We start from the raw sequence: 17879 nt of genomic DNA on the forward strand, positions 1-17879 counted from the left end.
AGGACCCCAGAGCTGAAGGGGATGTAATTCAATTAGGCGTGTGTGTGTGTATAAAGATGCGCTCCCTGAGCATTATGGGATTTTGGAGGACCTGGGGGTCCGCACGGAGCCATCAATCGGTGTTGGAAGTTCAGGCCACCGTGGGCCATTCGCCCAGGCAGGCGAGCCACTGGAGAGGGACGAGAGGAGAGCGTTGCCTCTCTATCTCACACTGTGCCCTGAATAAATGAACATCTCTCCAGTGTGTGTCGCGTCGAGGAGGTACTTCAAAAAAGAACTGCCATCGCTCACTCACTGAACGAACGTAAAGACCTTCTCCACTGCCTTTTGTTAAGAAATCAAACTGTACACAACTGGATGGTACTGAACAGGCGAATGAGAGTGCATGGGCGTAAATCATTTGTTTTTTCAAGTTGATTCTAAATGTCAGCAAAAATTAGCAACAAGTATATCTTTAGGATCCATATCCTGTATCAAATAACACAAAGCGGACATCATTTAATTGCTGTATTCTCATTGGAGGAGAAACGCTATAATATAAGCTCCCAAGTGGTGCAGCGGTCTGAGGCACTGCACGTCAGGGCTAGAGGCGTCACTACAGACACCCTGGATCCAATTCAGGCTGTATCACAACCGGCCGTGATTGGAAGTCCAATAGGACGGCGCACAATTGGCCCACCGTCGTCCTGGTTTGGACGGTGTAGGCCGCCATTGTAAACAAGAATTAGTTCTTAACTGACTTGCCTAGTTAAATAAAGGTTCAATCAAATTTTAGTCTAAGGCCAAACAAACCCAGACATCCTGTGTGATTAGACAGTCAGGACAATAGAGGAGTGTCACTGACTGCTTAAGTCAAGTACAGTAAACGTGCTATAGTGCTGTCTGTATGATGACACGATTCCTCCAGAACAGGTTGTGAGCGGTTGCAGCAGCATTTGGGACAGTCAGTATACAGCCTTGCACGTCGCAGTCTTTCCCTCAGGTAGGGCAGGTTCATTGTAAATCTGGGGCAGAGGACTTCTCCACGCCTTCTTCGGTGTTTACTCACACTCATTGTGGCTGGAACCACTTTGTGACACTAATCCCGTAGACTGTCATTGACCCGGCCCGTGAACATATCTGCCACACCATCCAGTTCTCATTCAAAAAGCCCTGCACCATACCTAAACCGCTCTCTGCAACCCGCAGCACATGTTGTGTGGTGTCTGCATGGTGACAAGGATCCTTTAGAAGCTTAGGCGCATGCATGTACAGTGTGTGTGTGTGTGTGTGTGTGTGTGTGTGTGTGTGTGTGTGCGCGTTTTCAGTTGAGACCCTCTCATAAATAGTTAACAGAACGGGGGAGATTGTTAATGGTTGGAAAGGCGCAGAGGACGGAATTAACCACCTTTACTCGTCTTTAATTACTGCGAAGTCCACCTCCGTACCACCGATCTATAAATGCATGGTGAATCCCACGTGGCACTGAAGTTACTCAGTCCAACGTGTCACAGAGATACACCTCAGCAAAATAAAAGAAAATCCTGGCCCAAAATGTGAACGATAACACAGAAATTGGGACAAACCAACGTCCTTCTGTGTATTTTGGGATCCCACTAATTCATTTGGATAATACTACACAAAAAAATGATGTCTTAAAAAAAAAGAAGAAATGATGAGAAAAAAAAAATGAATTTGAAGAGAGAGAAGTCCTAGGGGGATATGTGATGAATCCAGGTCTTAGGGGTGTTCCAGGGAGTAAAATAAGGTTGAACCTCAATAGGATCAACATTCAGGGCAAAACTGCAATAAAAGTAGAAATCCGACAGAGAAAATGATCTGCAATTAGGACAAACAGCACTAAAAGCAAGTTCAAAGATAATTGTTTTCAGAGGGGTGTGTGACTGACTCGGATGAATCCCAGGGCGGCCAGTTTGTGTGGTGGAGAGAGAGACAGAGAGAAAGAGAGAGAGAGAAAGGCAGAAAGACAAAGATAGAGACTAGTGTGTGAGCGAGAGAGAAAGAGAGAGAGATGAGAAACAAGCGAATTAAAGAGAGAGATAGAAGGAGAGCAGAAGGAGAGCAAGTCCAAAGTGAGATGTGGGGTTAAGGGAAAGTCGCTGAAGGTGAAATCTTCCATTGGTATTTGAGGAAAAAGACCACGCCATAAAATAAAAAAAACAAGTGGCCCCAACACACTTATCCCCTCACACATCTTTCCACAAAGAGGCTTATTGTTGTTGCCTTTCACAACACATTGGCCTTTGATGGATTCTGCCCACTAAAGAAAAGGGCTCGAATGAAAGGCAGGGGTGTATGAAGAAGGGGGGAAAAAAACATGCTTAAACAAAGATATGAATTAAATGAAAAGAAGTTGTGAGATGACCCAGGACCCAGGACTGAAGAGCTGTCCCTGAGCTGTCCCCGAGGCCCGAGCACTAAGCCAAAGCCTTCACACAAAGACTATAGAATTCGTTCGTATCATTAGTGACATGAATAAATGTTAATAATAATGTCTATTCTGTCATTATGTACCTGACTACGTAAAAACCACTGTAAATATCCTATGAGAAACAGTCTAGAGTTGGTAGTTCTTAGTACTTCTCTTTGGACTGCTATGGTAATGTATTAATTTATATATATATATATTTTTTTTTACAACTTGACAAGCCAATCCCTAAACCTCACCAATTCTTACAGTGAATATCCTGTGAAAAAGCCCTACTTGCATATCAGCACCTGGTAGATCATGGCACCAAAGATCGGACTTTTTTTTTCAAGCCTGCACAGTGAAGTCACTCATTGGCATGTCTCAAAACATAACATAATTGTGTTTTAGCGGAATGAGACGGGGGACTAAAAATACACACAATGGCGTAGAGATGAGCAAACACACCAAAAAAAGACGAGAAAAGAAAGCGTTTGTCCTTCAGCACAGTGTTTTCTCTGTACTTTCCCACAGCATGCCAATAACTGTGGAATAAACGGATATGTGAATTAAACCCCATTGTTTTAAAGATCTGCTGCTATATTTAGTCGCTTTCGCTTCATGCGATAGAATTTTGCCAATTTTTGGGGTATATGTGTACTTGGACTGCATATCTCACGTTGTGTGAGCAAGTGTAAGTGTGTGTGCATGTGTGAAAAAAACAACAGTTCAACCATGCGATTTTTGCAATTAGAAAAGACACAAAAAATAATTATTCTGCAGCACACTCAGGCGACATATCCTGAATCCACGATGCACGGATCACGTGTTTAAGAAAAAGGTTAATCAGTTGTTAATCAGAGGATTAATAACTTGTTATTTTCTTTACAAAACCATTAATATTATGCCATAAATATTTAATGTTGATGGGTCATTTTTTGGGGGGAGTAGGGGCGCGGGCTAGAGTGAGCAATACACAGGCTAATGTGCATTAATCACGCTTTGGTGAAGACAAATACATTCATTCATGTTTATTAATACAACCTTGGAGAAAACAATACTCTTTACATTATGAAAAAAACTTATTCATAAAGTATTTATCAACAATGCCACAAAAGGACAGAGATTAGGGACTGGAGACTGGAGACAACGGTCCAAAGTCAAAAAAATGCTGGGGGCAAAAGTTCATTAACATTTAAGATAAATGCATAAATGGCTTAAGGAAGGGGGGTCGATGCTGATTCACATTGTCGGGGCTGTGTCGGGAGGGGTGGTGGGGGTGAGAGTCTGTTTTGGGGGAGGGGGTTAAACAGAGATTTTCTGTCCCTTTCTTAACAAATTACCCTGCCGGTTTTGCTAATCAAAGCAAAACAAATATTGCTTTTCGTTCGCTCCATTTGCTGAATGAACATATGACGTTCCCAAAATGCTCATTCCCAGCTCAAATGTAATTAAATTGTGCCTTTAGTGAAAACATGCAGTGGTACTCCAATTAGTTCTGTTTTTGTCATCGGGAGAGAAAAAATGGAATCGGGCATGCCCAAGGCACCGTCGTGTCCCGGAATGATACAATGCCTTGGCGGTATGAAGTGGGTGTGTATTTGAGATGGTGTCTGGGTACGTTAGGGTGATAGGGTTGCAGAGTGTTTATGAGTTGGATGAGTTTCGGGGGGTTGCCTTGTTGTTGTGAGGTGGATACAAAGTCTACATGTTTTGTCGGACGGTGGATGTGACTATTTGAGACGGTGGGTGGAGTAGGATCTCTCCCTTTCTCTGGTTTTCTTCACATTCTTGTTCTTCTGTCTCTCTCTATATATACATATCTCTGTGAAGTATGTGGGAAGCAAACTATTGAACTGGCTAACTAAGTAATTGCTTATTTTCATTTAACTCTAAATGGTGTTTTTTTTATTATTATTGAGGGACTGCATGGATTGCCCTGAAAAATGTCATCCATCTACTTGTCGATGAATCTATAAATTCATTTAGCGATTAGTCTACCTGATATGCGTTTTACCCATGTCTGAACACCTTTATTGGCAATCAATGGAATGCAAAGAATGTCGGAAACTAAGTAACTTGCAGGCCTGAGGACATATACAAAATCGGATATTTGTCAATGGCCACGCATCAAGTCCTGTTGCTGGACTTCTAGATACAGAGAAAATGTATAATACCCACTGGCAGATCACAATGTAATACGCAATGCAGAGCCGTGTGTCCGCGTGGCTGTGAGCTTTGTGTCTCTGCGAGTCTGTCTGTGTCTGTGTGCCTATATTATCACTAATATCTTCCCCTCATCTCTGTAAAACAGAGGAGAGAAGGAGAGAGAAAGAGAGAGAGAGAGAGAGAGAGAAAAGGCAAAGAGGGCAAGCAAGGGAGAGATTGAAGATGAAAAGAGAGAGGGGATATCCATTTTGTGTTCAGTTAAACACTGATTTCATCATCTGGGTAAAACACATAACTTAAAACTGAAATCAAATATTAAAAATGACAGGCCTTATAAGTGCGGTGAGTGATCCGGGGTCACGGAGGGAGGGAGGCGCGGGCGGCTTGTCAGCCACTATCTGTCAGAGTGAATTAGAAACAATCAGGGGGACTGAAAGGGAAGGTGATTGTTATTAGGCAGCAGGGCTGTGAGCAGGCTCCCCAGATGTGGCCATGCATATAAAAGAACAGGAAGCCAGCAGTTTAATTCAGGAAGCGCTGGCGTACACGGCCGTACAAAGCAGGAAGGGGGGGGGGGGGGGGGGGCTTTGTCGCTAATAAGCTCAAAGTTACTTTGATAACAGGCAGGGTTAGGCGCCGGAATAAAAGCACTTTCTTTTCTTTTTCTATGTTTTTTTTTCCCCACACACCCCCCTCACCAGTCAGTCAATATCTAGGAAATATAATGGGAGTGGAGAAATCGGGGGTGAAATGTAGATAAGTCGACCTTAACACGCGAAGGGGAAGAGACGGCTGTGCCCATATATCAATTACCCCTGCTATCATAGGAGGATGATGAAGGGTTTGAGTGTTGGGCTCCAGACCCCCCCCCCCCCAGCCCCCTTCGGTCCCCTCTGTCGCCTGACAGTCTCCCCCTTCGGTCCCCTCTCCCCTGCGCCGGGTAGGGAGGAGGACGGACGTGCCTGCTTTTGACTCCAGCGCCAGACCTGCTATCTGTCAAGGGCTCCCACTGCTCCTCTGAGACAGACCATCATGCCTACAGATTGTTGTCACGGACGACGGCAGGAGGGCTGGGAGGGAGGGGTAGATATGTACAATATGTTTTCAAAGGGAGCAGGGATTGATTGGAATGATAAGGAGAGACGCTAATCTGCTAGGATACGGCCTCAAAGGCACATTGGCTCTGACACTTAAACCCTCGCGCCACAGGGAAACAGCTCCCTGGTAAACCCCTATAGACCCAGGGAGGGCAACTCTCTGCACATGTCGCACTGTCGTACTCCAGTAAGAACTCCACGTTCCCTTTCACAAAAACACACTGCTAGGCTAAAAATCATCGCTCAATCCTGGATATTTAACATTGGATGTGTTTTTGTGTCTTTTTTGGGGGGGGGTTCTGAGAGGCTGAGGGATTGAGGATATTTTCTACTGACAGCTTTCACATGTTCAGCATTTGCTATGAGTGTATCTCTACAAAGCTGCAGGTAACGCGGGCCCTTTGTCTCAAGCACTAGCAGCATTGAACTCCAGCAATGTGAAATCAATGAAATGTGAAAACGAAGGACGTCGTTAAGACTTATGCTTTCAAAGTGCTTGAAACAGTGAATGGCTTTGATTCCCATTTCTCTTTGTAGTTGGAGAGATATCTCCGAAAATTATCCCAGGCTTGAGGTTGAGCGCTCCAGTAATAGGTTTAAACCGCTAAATGAAAAGGTTCTGTTTATCGTTGATCATTTGCACGGTATACGTACGCACACTTCTCCGGGTTTGTGCCTTCCAGGTTTGTGTTCGGAGTCAAGACGAGAGGGCGGTATGTGGTGTTGAACATGTTGCTGCTAAATATTCCCCAGGGTAATAACAGTGTATACATGACGATTGGAAGCGTGAGGAAACTAAAGAAAGAAGGGGGGGGGGAGACGTTGGGTAAAGGAAGAGACGATACGAGAAACGTACGGAGAGAGAGACTCAAAGGACACATGTAGCGAGAAATAAAAAAGCCAGGTACGCAGACAGAGCGAGAGAGAGGACGGAGCGGGAAGAAGGGGGTGAGAGTCCGGCAGTGGAAGGAAGAGGGAGAGGAACAGAGATGGAGTGGAGGGAGGTGGAGTGAGGTGTCCCTGATAGTCAGATCCTTCCTTGCAGGACACACGTCGTAGATTTCAGCGCGATGAGATTGCGAATGATACGGAGACGTCCCAGCAAAGCATCGGGAAATCATCACTATGAGGTCTGGGATTTAGCTTTAGCCTGAGTCTAAGCTAGCCTGAGTCTAAGCTAGCTACCGGCTTTTTTGAAGAACACTACCCAATGTCCCTGCTTATTTTGTGTTGGTGTGTAGCTTTCCCAGTCAGTGTTAAGAGAGAGTGAAAGGGAGGAGGTGGGTGGGGGAGAGAGAAAAGGAATCACAAAAAAAGAAAGATATTGGGGGCTTAAGAGGCAAATCATTTCCTTTGTGCAGTGTGCTAATCATGACTCCAGCCATAACGAGCTTTAGTCTCCTCCATAGACACAGACAGTGTGCTTTAAGCCTTCACACAGATCACTACTGTAGAGAAGGAGTGACCATAAAAACAGAATGGCCTTCACTTACGGCTCCCCCCCTTCTCTATTTTTTTTATTTTATTTTCTGTACTATGAATAAATTGAGTCTGTCCCGGACATGAAAATGTCAAATACCTAAAATACACCTAGGCTAAATAGCGTATTAATTTTTAATGCTCGCTCATCCTATGCTGCTATTCTCATATCTAGCCTGTCTGCCAACAGCTGTTGCAGGCTCCCTCACAGGGGATTTATCATCCATCTAAAAGAGAAAGGGAGCGTTGTTCAAAAGGAAGGGAGCCTTATTTTCATGGATCCGTACCTCTCGTTTAATTCAAGCCTGAAACTTCTCCCTGTGATATACGAGGAGAATTCAATTACACTAATGCCAAAACATAAATTGTTCATGATTCGTCCCATATTTCTCATGTTATAATTGCTAGCTAGCTCTTGTAAATGAAAAAGACATAGGGTGGGTAGGCAGGAAGTGGAAGTACAGTGACATTGGAGAGGTGGCACAAGGGGAGGGGAAGACTTGGAACAGACATGTTTCAGTGTGGGAACTGAATGGCATTCATGTGTGTTTTTAGGTGGCATGTGGCTGATGATTATGGTAGATTATCACAATCCAGATTGTAACAAGTTACAAGCATTAGCAGAAGCCTATGGCAACGTAGAGAGAGAGAGAGAGAGAGAGAGAGAGCGATGTGAGTGTGACAGAGCTGTGCCAGTGGGACAGGGGGACTGATCACTGATCAGTGTGTGACAGAAGGTGTGGGGTGGGGGGTGGGGTGGCATACCTTAACACACTAACTGCATACTGGTCTGGCGCCTGTCTGTTTGGTTCGAGGAGACCCAGGCAGTCACTGCCACTGAGTCACTACAGCACACAGCAATGACAACCGACCTAGAGGGATGTGTCTCTGTCCTGTCCTGTCAGAGAGTGAGAGAGAGAGAGAGAGAGAGAGAGAGAGAGAGAGAGAGAGAGAGAGAGAGAGAGAGCGAGAGAGAGAGAGAGAGAGGGGGGGGGGCAGATGATGTCAAGTGAAATGTAACAAATTCACTGAAAGGCGGCGATGCGCAGAGGTCAAGGAAATGCAGACGAAAAAGGTTAAAGATGAAATAAAAGCCGTGCCTTGCAGCGGGCTGAAAATCTATCCCTCCAAGGCAAGGCCATCGCTGACGCGCGGCAGACAAGATGCTAAATACTGCACGGCACTCTGGGATCTTTCATTTTCATCCGATCAATAAGGGCTTATATTTATCAGGATTCCAAGCAGCTGCCACATCTGACAACCTCCACTTCATTTTCTCACTCCTCCTCCTCCTCACACTGAATCGGGAGCCATCGACCATAAAAGAGACTGAGGCCTCTAGCTTTGCTATTTACACCCACAGACACAATTCCATTAAAGGACCCCCCCTTTTCTGGTTAAAGAAACATGCGTTGTCATTATGGTTTTGGCAACAGACCACCACACTCTTCATATACTCTTTGTTCCCCTATCCCCACCCGTAACGCCACAAAGAGAAGACAGACTTCCGCCGTTTACACAGTAGACCCCTTTTCTAATGTTTGAGATTCGTTTAAAATAACCACATTTGTGAAGTCCCCCCTATAATTCAAAGTATTAAAATGAGCGGAAGATTTGTTAAGGGGGCGAGTTAAAATAGCTCAATCTCTAATCATCTGTACGACAATATTTGCTGTGAGGCATTCTAAATAGATTATCGCTGGTCCATCTGTGTCATCATTGATTTATAAGGCATTAAGCTGCTTTGGAAAAAGGGAGGCCTTCCCACTACAGCAAAAGGGTTCTTCTTTTTGAAATCAGGGGCATGGCAACAGGACAACCCCGGCACTTGTCTGCTCAAGAAACTCTTTCCTTTAAAGCGTTGGTGAGAGGGGAAGTAAAAATAGGACGGCTGTATCCGGTTTTGGGAAGTGTGAATCTTCTTCTTTTTTTATTACAAAGAGATGTGGAGGAGGGGAGGAAGTGCACACAAAAAAACACACACACAAACACAAAAACAAGGGACATCATTAACATATGAATACTATATGCAAATGGTTAGCAGAGAGCAGATGTTGGTGCATTTAATTGACCTATATGTGAATTGCATCCAAACCTTTTTACTCTGTTACTATGCCCAGTGTACAATATAACTGGATTCAGGGACTGGCACGGAGAACAGCAGGGTGAATGGGGACTAGACGGAGTACGATACCGTTTGAACGCGAGAGACGGAGAGAAAAGGCGTTTCAAAGGAGAGCGGCGTCTTGACAGGAAGCTGTCAGAGCCGGATGAAACCCAAACACAGCGCCTGGCCGCCACCGTCCCTCTGCTGTCTCGCGCGGATGACGTCACCGTGCGACGGTGGAAATGGATCACCTAATGGCCTTTGGAGAGCAATGACGTCTGTGACATGTTACTATATGCAGCATTAAGGCCTGGATTAGAGCACACTGTCTTGATGGATATTCATATTTAGACTTCTCAATCCTTTCTAATTCTCCCTGCCATTAGCTTCTCCCTCTTTCCTCCCCTTTCTCCTTCTCATTAGCTTCTCCCTCTTTTCCCCCCTTTCTGCCGGAGAAAGGCGAGAAGTCACGCATCTTAAGCTGAAATGTTTGCATGGGTGAGCCATGAGAAACACAGATGCTATTTTCATCTAGGCTCTGCCTCCTTGTCTCCCTCCCTTTCTCCTGCTTGGGAATGTCATTAAATTGTATTAAATAGCCTTTTGTCCAGAGGGCAAGGACCACCCCGATATATGATAATACATTAATGCCCCAGTGTTGCAACCAGTGAGCTGAGACGATTTTAAGGCCGAGAGCTGGGCGGAACAAGCATGAAGCCCCATTTGTGTGTGCGTATTTGCGTGTGTGCGTGCCCGCGCGCGCGCATGTGTGTCTATACGTGTGCATGTGGCTCTCTAACAACTGTGACACATACTAATAGAAACATACCTAATAAATAACAAGCTTTCAGGGTCTGGCAAGCTGACATTTTCTCTGTGAGCAGGACAATTTCATATCTGCGGTGCGGGGAACCAAATTGCATCACACGGAGATGCCAGCGGATTAGCATAAAAATTAACACTTAAATTTCAGCTTATTGCCAACCCCACTCCTGCTCCTCCTGCCACACACCAATCAATTCCTCTTATAAATCTGATTAGATTCCATGACGCTTATTATCCTAGGCATGTCCCTACACTGCCTTCCAAGGCTCCAAGACCTATTTGTTTAAATAGAACGAAAGAGCTGATAAATCTATAGGTGCGCTTCTCATGCACACATACAGGCCACCTCTCCCCCCACTCTCTCCCTCCATCACCCTCTCTCTCTCTCTCATAGTAAGTCTGATTTACAGATCACCAGTGGTGTGGAAAAATAGAGAGGGAAATCAATCTTGATGGATATGCTGTAGCACTGTAAAACTTAGCTGATGTCCAGATTGTTCTGAAACCAAGCAAAAACGAGTTCATGCATTTCAAAAAAAAAAAAAAAAAGAAGAAGAAGTTAACACTTCGTATGGCCTCCAACGTTCTGAGCTTGTTTATATATGATGGTTCAGAGACCACCTTTGCTTGCTCTCCCTCCTTTGACCACCTCCCTCCGAAGACAACTCGATCCACGAACTTTCTCGACCCTCTCCATCTCATGAAAGCTACGTTTTTTTTCTCTCTCTTCTAAATCGCTTCTCCTTTTTGAGACTCTTTATGTAATGAATAGCGCCATAGAAGTTGAAAAGAACATTATTGTTATTATAAAATGTCAATCCAATAACAACGTTTTTGGTCTTTTTTGACTTCTTTTGACCAGCCATAGAGTACTCCTTTTCAGTCATTCATCACGTGCACAGCTGCTTCCAGTGTTTATCTAGGGGGAAATTGGAGCAAGGAAAACCGTCTCATATTGGAAAGCTTAATACTGTTGCAATGAAATATTTGTCAATATAGCACTTTGGAAAACATTGCACAAATACGCAGTGAAAGCCGAACGCACGTCGGGCGGCTTGCTAGGCAGAGAGACTCCCTTTTGTTTAGATAAATGGCATTTCATCACATCCAGATGTCTTTCAGCGCCGTTCAGCCACCGTTCCCTGCGCTCCAAGACGGACACTAAATGTACACAAACAGTTATTTCTAACTGCATTCAGTGCAGAACAGTGCCACGGTCCCCAGACCACAGCTCGTCTTACGGTGAACTACCGCTCAGATCCAGGGCTTTAAGACTGGAGGATGAACCGTGGTTGAGAGGAGGCAGAGTTTGTGTGTTGTGTGTACGCCTGCTCTGGGCCTGTGAACAGGAGAGACGTTTTATCCTCTCTCCCGGGTTGAGGAATCCACGTCGGCGTGACGCCGCGTCACATTGTAGGCCACGCGCCTGAGGAGATCTGGGACAGAGGTGTGCCAAGGCTGAGTCAGGCGTTACCAAATAAGACTGGTATATAATAAGGCCCCCCGATGCGATGCCCAAACTGCTCTACGCCACAGTGGAGCAAAGAGGGGAAAAGAGGGAGAGAGAGAGAGAGAGAGAGAGAGAGAGATAAAGAGAGAGAGAGAGAGAGAGAGAAAGAGGGAGGGAGGGAGGAATGTGAAACAAAGGGAGTAAAAGAGAGAGAGAGAACGTCTGATGTTATAATTGGATAACAACAGCCCCTGCTATGCAGCAGCAGAAGCGCAGAATCATTTCAACCAGCTAAACTCCCCCCTCTAGCCACCCCTCTATTCTTATGTTAACACCGCTAAAGAGGAGTGGGCCCACCCAGCAGTAGAAACTTCAGGAAAAATAATATATTTCTCTCCAACGCCTAATGTAACTTACACCATCCATAAGAGTAAACTCCAGCAACACCAATACATTTTACTGTGCTTTTAAAGCATATTACCTTTCACAGGGTTTATGAACAATAAACGGGGTGCTTAGCTGGTCTATTTTCTCTCTGTAATGCCACGCAATGGTGGGGGAAGAGTTTGAAAGTCTTTAAATTCAGAGTAAACACTGCTCTCTTTGTTGATTGTAGTATTCCGTTTTGTTTTTTTTAACATATTTTTTCACCATCAGAGCTTGTTTTTTTCTTCTCTCCAAACAATACATCCCCTCTCGCATCTGAAGTACAAACCTCACTGACATTTTATAGGTGAAACCCTGTTGAACGAGAGACATACTTCATACCGTACTTTCTACCGGAGTTTTCTTTTTATGGCCGTGCGTAATTAAGGCAGCATGTCCTATCGCTCAGCCATCTATACGCAGAGGCCTTTATTTATTAAACAACTTCATCGTGAAATGTTTGCGTTCTCAGCATTCGGCGGGGCCCACCCACAGATGATTATTTCATACCTCTCCAGGACTTTTTGAAGAGTTTATGCTTAGAGCGGTTATTGTTTTTGATTATGGCAAGACTCGACGCGACCGGGCTAAAAAACATGTTTACAGAATCTGTGTGTGAACCTGAAGGCCGTACCCAGGCCAAATGTACATTCTCCATATGATTTACGGACATCAGATTCAACTATTTATGTCCACGCACGGCTGTGTAAAATTCACTGCTTGGGGCTTTTTAGGAGTGCACACGCATGTTTGCATTTCTCACTGTGTTTAATGGAATTTGATGGAAAGATTGAGTGTTTACACTTCATCAGAGTGATACAAAAAAATTATAGTAGAGTCAGCAAATGCTTATTATCGGCTTATTGGAGTAGTAATATCTAATATCACCCGTTTAAAAAGTTGTTCCCAGTATTGCAAACACACACACAGGCACGTGCACGCGCACACACACACACACACACACTGCAAACTTGCATATTCACAAACCAAAAACACACATCAAGGTTGTCTGGGGGCCTACAAGGCTGTGTGGGTCACTGTGTGTCTGGCTGTAGAGTCTGGGGGGGGGGGGGGGGGGGATTGGCAGTTTCTGTGTAGTTTCAGGATCAGGCTGAAAGTAAAAGTGAGTTATGTTTGGGGAGAGACAACAGTAGACAGGACCAGGCTAAAAGTAAAAGTGAGTTATGTTTGTGGAGACGCAATACTAGACAGGATCAGGCTGAAAGTAAAAGTGAGTTATGTTTGCCGGAGACACAACACTAGACAGGACCAGGCTGAAAGTAACAGTGAGTTATGTTTGCGGAGACACAACACTAAACAGTTTAAGGCTGAAAGTAAAAGTGAGTTATGTTTGCGGAGAGACAACACTAGACAGGATCAGGCTGAAAGTAACAGTGAGTTATGTTTGCGGAGAGACAACACTAGACAGGATCAGGCTGAAATCAAAAGTGAGTTATGTTTGCGGAGACGCAACACTAGACAGGATCAGGCTGAAAGTAAAAGTGAGTTATGTTTGCGGAGAGACAACCTAGACAGGATCAGGCTGAAAGTAAAAGTGAGTTATGTTTGCGGAGAGACAACACTAGACAGGATCAGGCTGAAAGTAAAAGTGAGTTATGTTTGTGGAGAGACAACACTAGACAGGCCAAGGCTGGAAGTAAAAGTGAGTAATGTTTGCGGAGACGCAACACTGGACAGGATCAGGCTGAAAGTAAAAGGGAGTTATGTATTTAGATAGACAACACTAGACAGGCCAAGGCTGGAAGTAAAAGTGAGTTGTGTTCGTGGAGACACAACACGAGACAGGATCAAGCTGAAAGCAAAAGTGAGTTGTGTTCGTGGAGACACAACACGAGACAGGATCAGGCTGGAAGCAAAAGTGAGTTGTGTTCGTGGAGACACAACACGAGACAGGATCAAGCTGAAAGCAAAAGTGAGTTGTGTTCGTGGAGACACAACACGAGACAGGATCAAGCTGAAAGCAAAAGTGAGTTGTGTTCGTGGAGACACAACACGAGACAGGATCAAGCTGAAAGCGAAAGTGAGTTGTGTTCGTGGAGACACAACACGAGACAGGATCAGGCTGAAAGTAAAAGTGAGTTGTGTTCGTGGAGACACAACACGAGACAGGATCAAGCTGAAAGCAAAAGTGAGTTGTGTTCGTGGAGACACAACACGAGACAGGATCAAGCTGAAAGCGAAAGTGAGTTGTGTTCGTGGAGACACAACACGAGACAGGATCAGACGTCGGAGCAGATGTATTTTAATGGTGTCTTCTGATGAGTGATGCTCAGTATACCACCATGCACAATTTAAGTGTGGCACGTCGCAGTGAGTCGGGTGGTGGTAGAGCACAGGGCACCTCCAAGAAGCTTCCAGTCAAAGAGGCTTGCTTTTAACACGTACACATGCACCCCCTATCACACCTTTGATGCTCCATATGACTCTGCTCCCCCCTTTTAGAAATACACAGCAAAGGATGCCGACAATCAGGGATGGGAATAGGGTGGACTGGTCACACACAAGCAGTCACACGTACTGTACCCTATGCCTTGTTAAAAACCGCCATGCAGACACTAACTTTATAAAACAACATTCTAAAGGTTCTGTTTCCTGTGCATCCTTATTTATCCTGGGTAAAGTTTTTTTTTAAACAACAGCTTTCCCCTGAAAGAAAAGAAAAACACAATCCCAGAAATGAATGTTGGTAAAAGGCCTTTGGGCGTAAGCATGCTTTTTCATGCTCTGTTCCTGATGGAAAGCTCTCCACCGCCGTTCCCCTTGTAACCCATAGCCGTCCCATAGGAGTTGGCCTGGGACAAGCCCTGTCCTCTATAATAACCACATAGAGGACCTATGAATCGCTGGCCATCTAAGGGCTCGGGGCTGTGCTGCGGTGTGCAGAAGGGACTTCCGAACCTTTTGGTTAGCCGTCTTTTGATGAAGAAAATGAAGTGATTTGACTTTTAAGACCTGCTCTGCTATTCCATCCCCCCTGCCTCGCTCGTCGCTTCAGTACTGTTCTGAGTTCAGGTGTTCTTTTTCACTCCCTCTGTCTGCTGCTACTTGAGCATATTTACTAAGACACAGCTATATGACTGGCCTGTTAATGACTGGGTAAGAAAGCTACTAGGAGCTCATTCTCTTGCTACTATCCTAATAGTGTATACTGTATATCAGACGTTGACTAGCTACATTTGAGGTGTAACAAATAAATAATAATAATTCTCAGTGCTGACTCCATCTGATTAATAGCTTGACTTGTGCTTAAGGGTAGATGAGTGCCAGGCAGTCTGACCGGAGGCTTGTTAAGGGAAACTAGACGGGTGGATTGGGCCTGCATGACACACGGGCACAGACACACCAGTCACCTATAAACTCGCCAGAGAGGGAGACCCCCAAGTCTCTCCAGTCACATTAGGAAACCACGCAACGTGTTTGCACGTGTTCTACAGATCATGCTATTCCCACCTCGCATTGGAGTTAGAGTTCTAGCGTAACGGTGTGTGTGTGTGTATGTGTGTGTGTGTGTGTCTTGCAAACAATCTGTATAACCTGCACATACCCTGGCCCTGCCTGGAGCAGGGCAAAGCCCCATGTGAGAGGCTTGTTCTGCAGCACACAGGCTGTCTCTCTCTCTTTGTCACTTTCCTCACAAGTCCTCAGACCATCATCCCCACACCTCCACACACACACTGGCGCACGCACGCGTGCACGCACACACACACACACACACACACACACACACACACACACACACACACACACACACACACACACACACACAGCCTTTTACCACAACACTATGCTAATGTGGTCTACCTCGGCAACAGATCGAAGCCATACTACCAGATCTTGGTTTTAGTGTCCACTGTAGGCTTGTACATCCCTCTCTCCCCATTGCATGGGTTGTAGAAGCCTCACAGCCTAGGGAGTCAGGGCAGACATTTCTTTACCTCAGCCTCACAGCCTAGGGAGTCAGGGCAGACATTTCTTTACCTCAGCATCACAGCCTAGAGAGTCAGGGCAGACATTTCTTTACCTCAGCCTCACAGCCTAGGGAGTCAGGGCAGACATTTCTTTACCTCAGCCTCACAGCCTAGGGAGTCAGGGCAGACATTTCTGTACCTCAGCCTCACAGCCTAGGGAGTCAGGGCAGACATTTCTTTACCTCAGCCTCACAGCCTAGGGAGTCAGGGCAGACATTTCTTTACCTCAGCCTCACAGCCTAGGGAGTCAGGGCAGACATTTCTTTACCTCAGCCTCACAGCCTAGGGAGTCAGAGCAGACATTTCTTTACCTCAGCCTCACAACCTAGGGAGTCAGGGCAGACATTTCTTTACCTCAGCCTCGCAGCCTAGGGAGTCAGGGCAGACATTTCTTTACCTCAGACAAAGGTAAACAGATTGAACAGGCCACCTGGCCGCCGCCAAGTAAGCTTGAGACGAGCGCCCTGAAACTGGAACCACTCTGCAGGGTCATGTCCCCAGCACAAATGGACCAAACGTCCATTCATCTTTAAGTACAGGACACAGAGGGAAAACAGTTTTGGTTGAAAATATCATTTTGCGGCAAGTCCCAACACCACATAAAATAATGTCATGGTTAAATACAGGCAGCTTCATATTACAGATCATTCTGATGTTAAATGTTTATTGGTGATAGGGAACACTGGTTGCTGACCATTGAAGACCTGGGACGGCATAGTTTATGGTCCACACACACACACACACACACACAGTGCACGCCACCTAGAGCACTATCGATCGCACGTGGCTCCGACACACTCTCATCGGTGTCATTCAAACCCTTTCAATTTTTAATCACCAGTTCAACACTAGATCCAGTCCCTCCATTGGGCCACACATGCACGCACGCACGCACGTGCACACACAACCACATGCACGCATACAGACACAAACACACATGCATGCACACATACAGACACACACACAAACACATGCATACAAACACACACACACATCTGCATGCACACATACAGACACACACGCATGCATACAAACACACATGCAGCACACTTACTGTAAGCAAGGGTAGACTGCACGACCAACCAGAAAGAACACACCAGGCCCACAGACAGGCTCATACAATAGAGCTCATCGCATGGCTTTTATAAAGCCCACCAACTTTCCCCCTTCGGCTTGACCTTGCTCAGTGGTATTCATTACATCATTAAGTTACCTCTTCATTAACTTTTCATTATTTATGGAGGCTTTGGGGAGGGGAGTCTTTATCAAACAGTATCTTTTGTTGAGCTCACTATGTGGAGGACAGCTCCCCCTGAGAACCAGCCCGGTATCTTTCTCTCACTGCTAACAGGAGTATCAGCCATGAGCCCTGTCATCTCATACCTTAGAAATACTGCTCTGTTCAGACTGGGGGGGGGCAGCTACTATGGCTTCCAAACAGAGGGCGTGTCCTCTACAAAATAGTCACAGGGATTCGAGCATAGCATTATAGCCAGAGCGTATGGTCATCAGTTACCCCCCCCCCCCACTCCTATATTTTCCCCCCTTCGTTTATTTCATATATTTCTATTACAATGTCAAACTGCTGCACTATAACCTCTGACTCATCCAAACATCTCTGGACAGAACACATAAACATATTTGTGTTTTTCTAGCCTTACATGAGCGCTATTCTGTTCCCGAGCGTGCGTGGCGATCTGTCATTAGCGATACATCGGGCCGAAAACACAGCCACAGATTGCGTTTAAAAAAAATAAAAAATTCTGGCCACCGACCATTTAGCATCACCAGCCAATTATAAATGGCAAATCACAATACGCAGATTATTTTTTCTTCTTTCCTCCCCTCCTAACAGCAGACCCTGGCAAGGCTCCACGGCTTCTCTTGAATAATGTGGTGATAGCCCTTTGTGCTTGGAGCTGCCCAGCCA

General features: G+C 45.4%; 1 protein-coding gene across 7 annotated transcripts in view; it reads right to left on the reverse strand.

Annotated features, from left to right (window-relative positions):
* Window positions 1–17879, reverse strand: part of LOC115112112 (zinc finger protein 536-like) — a 201189-nt gene that overhangs the window by 121298 nt on the left and 62012 nt on the right. For 6 of the 7 annotated variants that reach the window (XM_065011870.1, XM_065011872.1, XM_065011869.1 and 3 more), the window contains exon 4: window positions 7918–8050. The gene's annotated coding sequence lies outside the window, so the exon portion shown is untranslated. The remainder of the gene's footprint in view (window positions 1–7917; window positions 8051–17879) is intronic. The other variant, XM_065011871.1, reaches the window with a different exon arrangement.

This window comes from Oncorhynchus nerka, linkage group LG27 (assembly GCF_034236695.1).
Source record: "Oncorhynchus nerka isolate Pitt River linkage group LG27, Oner_Uvic_2.0, whole genome shotgun sequence".
Taxonomy (NCBI): domain Eukaryota; kingdom Metazoa; phylum Chordata; class Actinopteri; order Salmoniformes; family Salmonidae; genus Oncorhynchus; species Oncorhynchus nerka.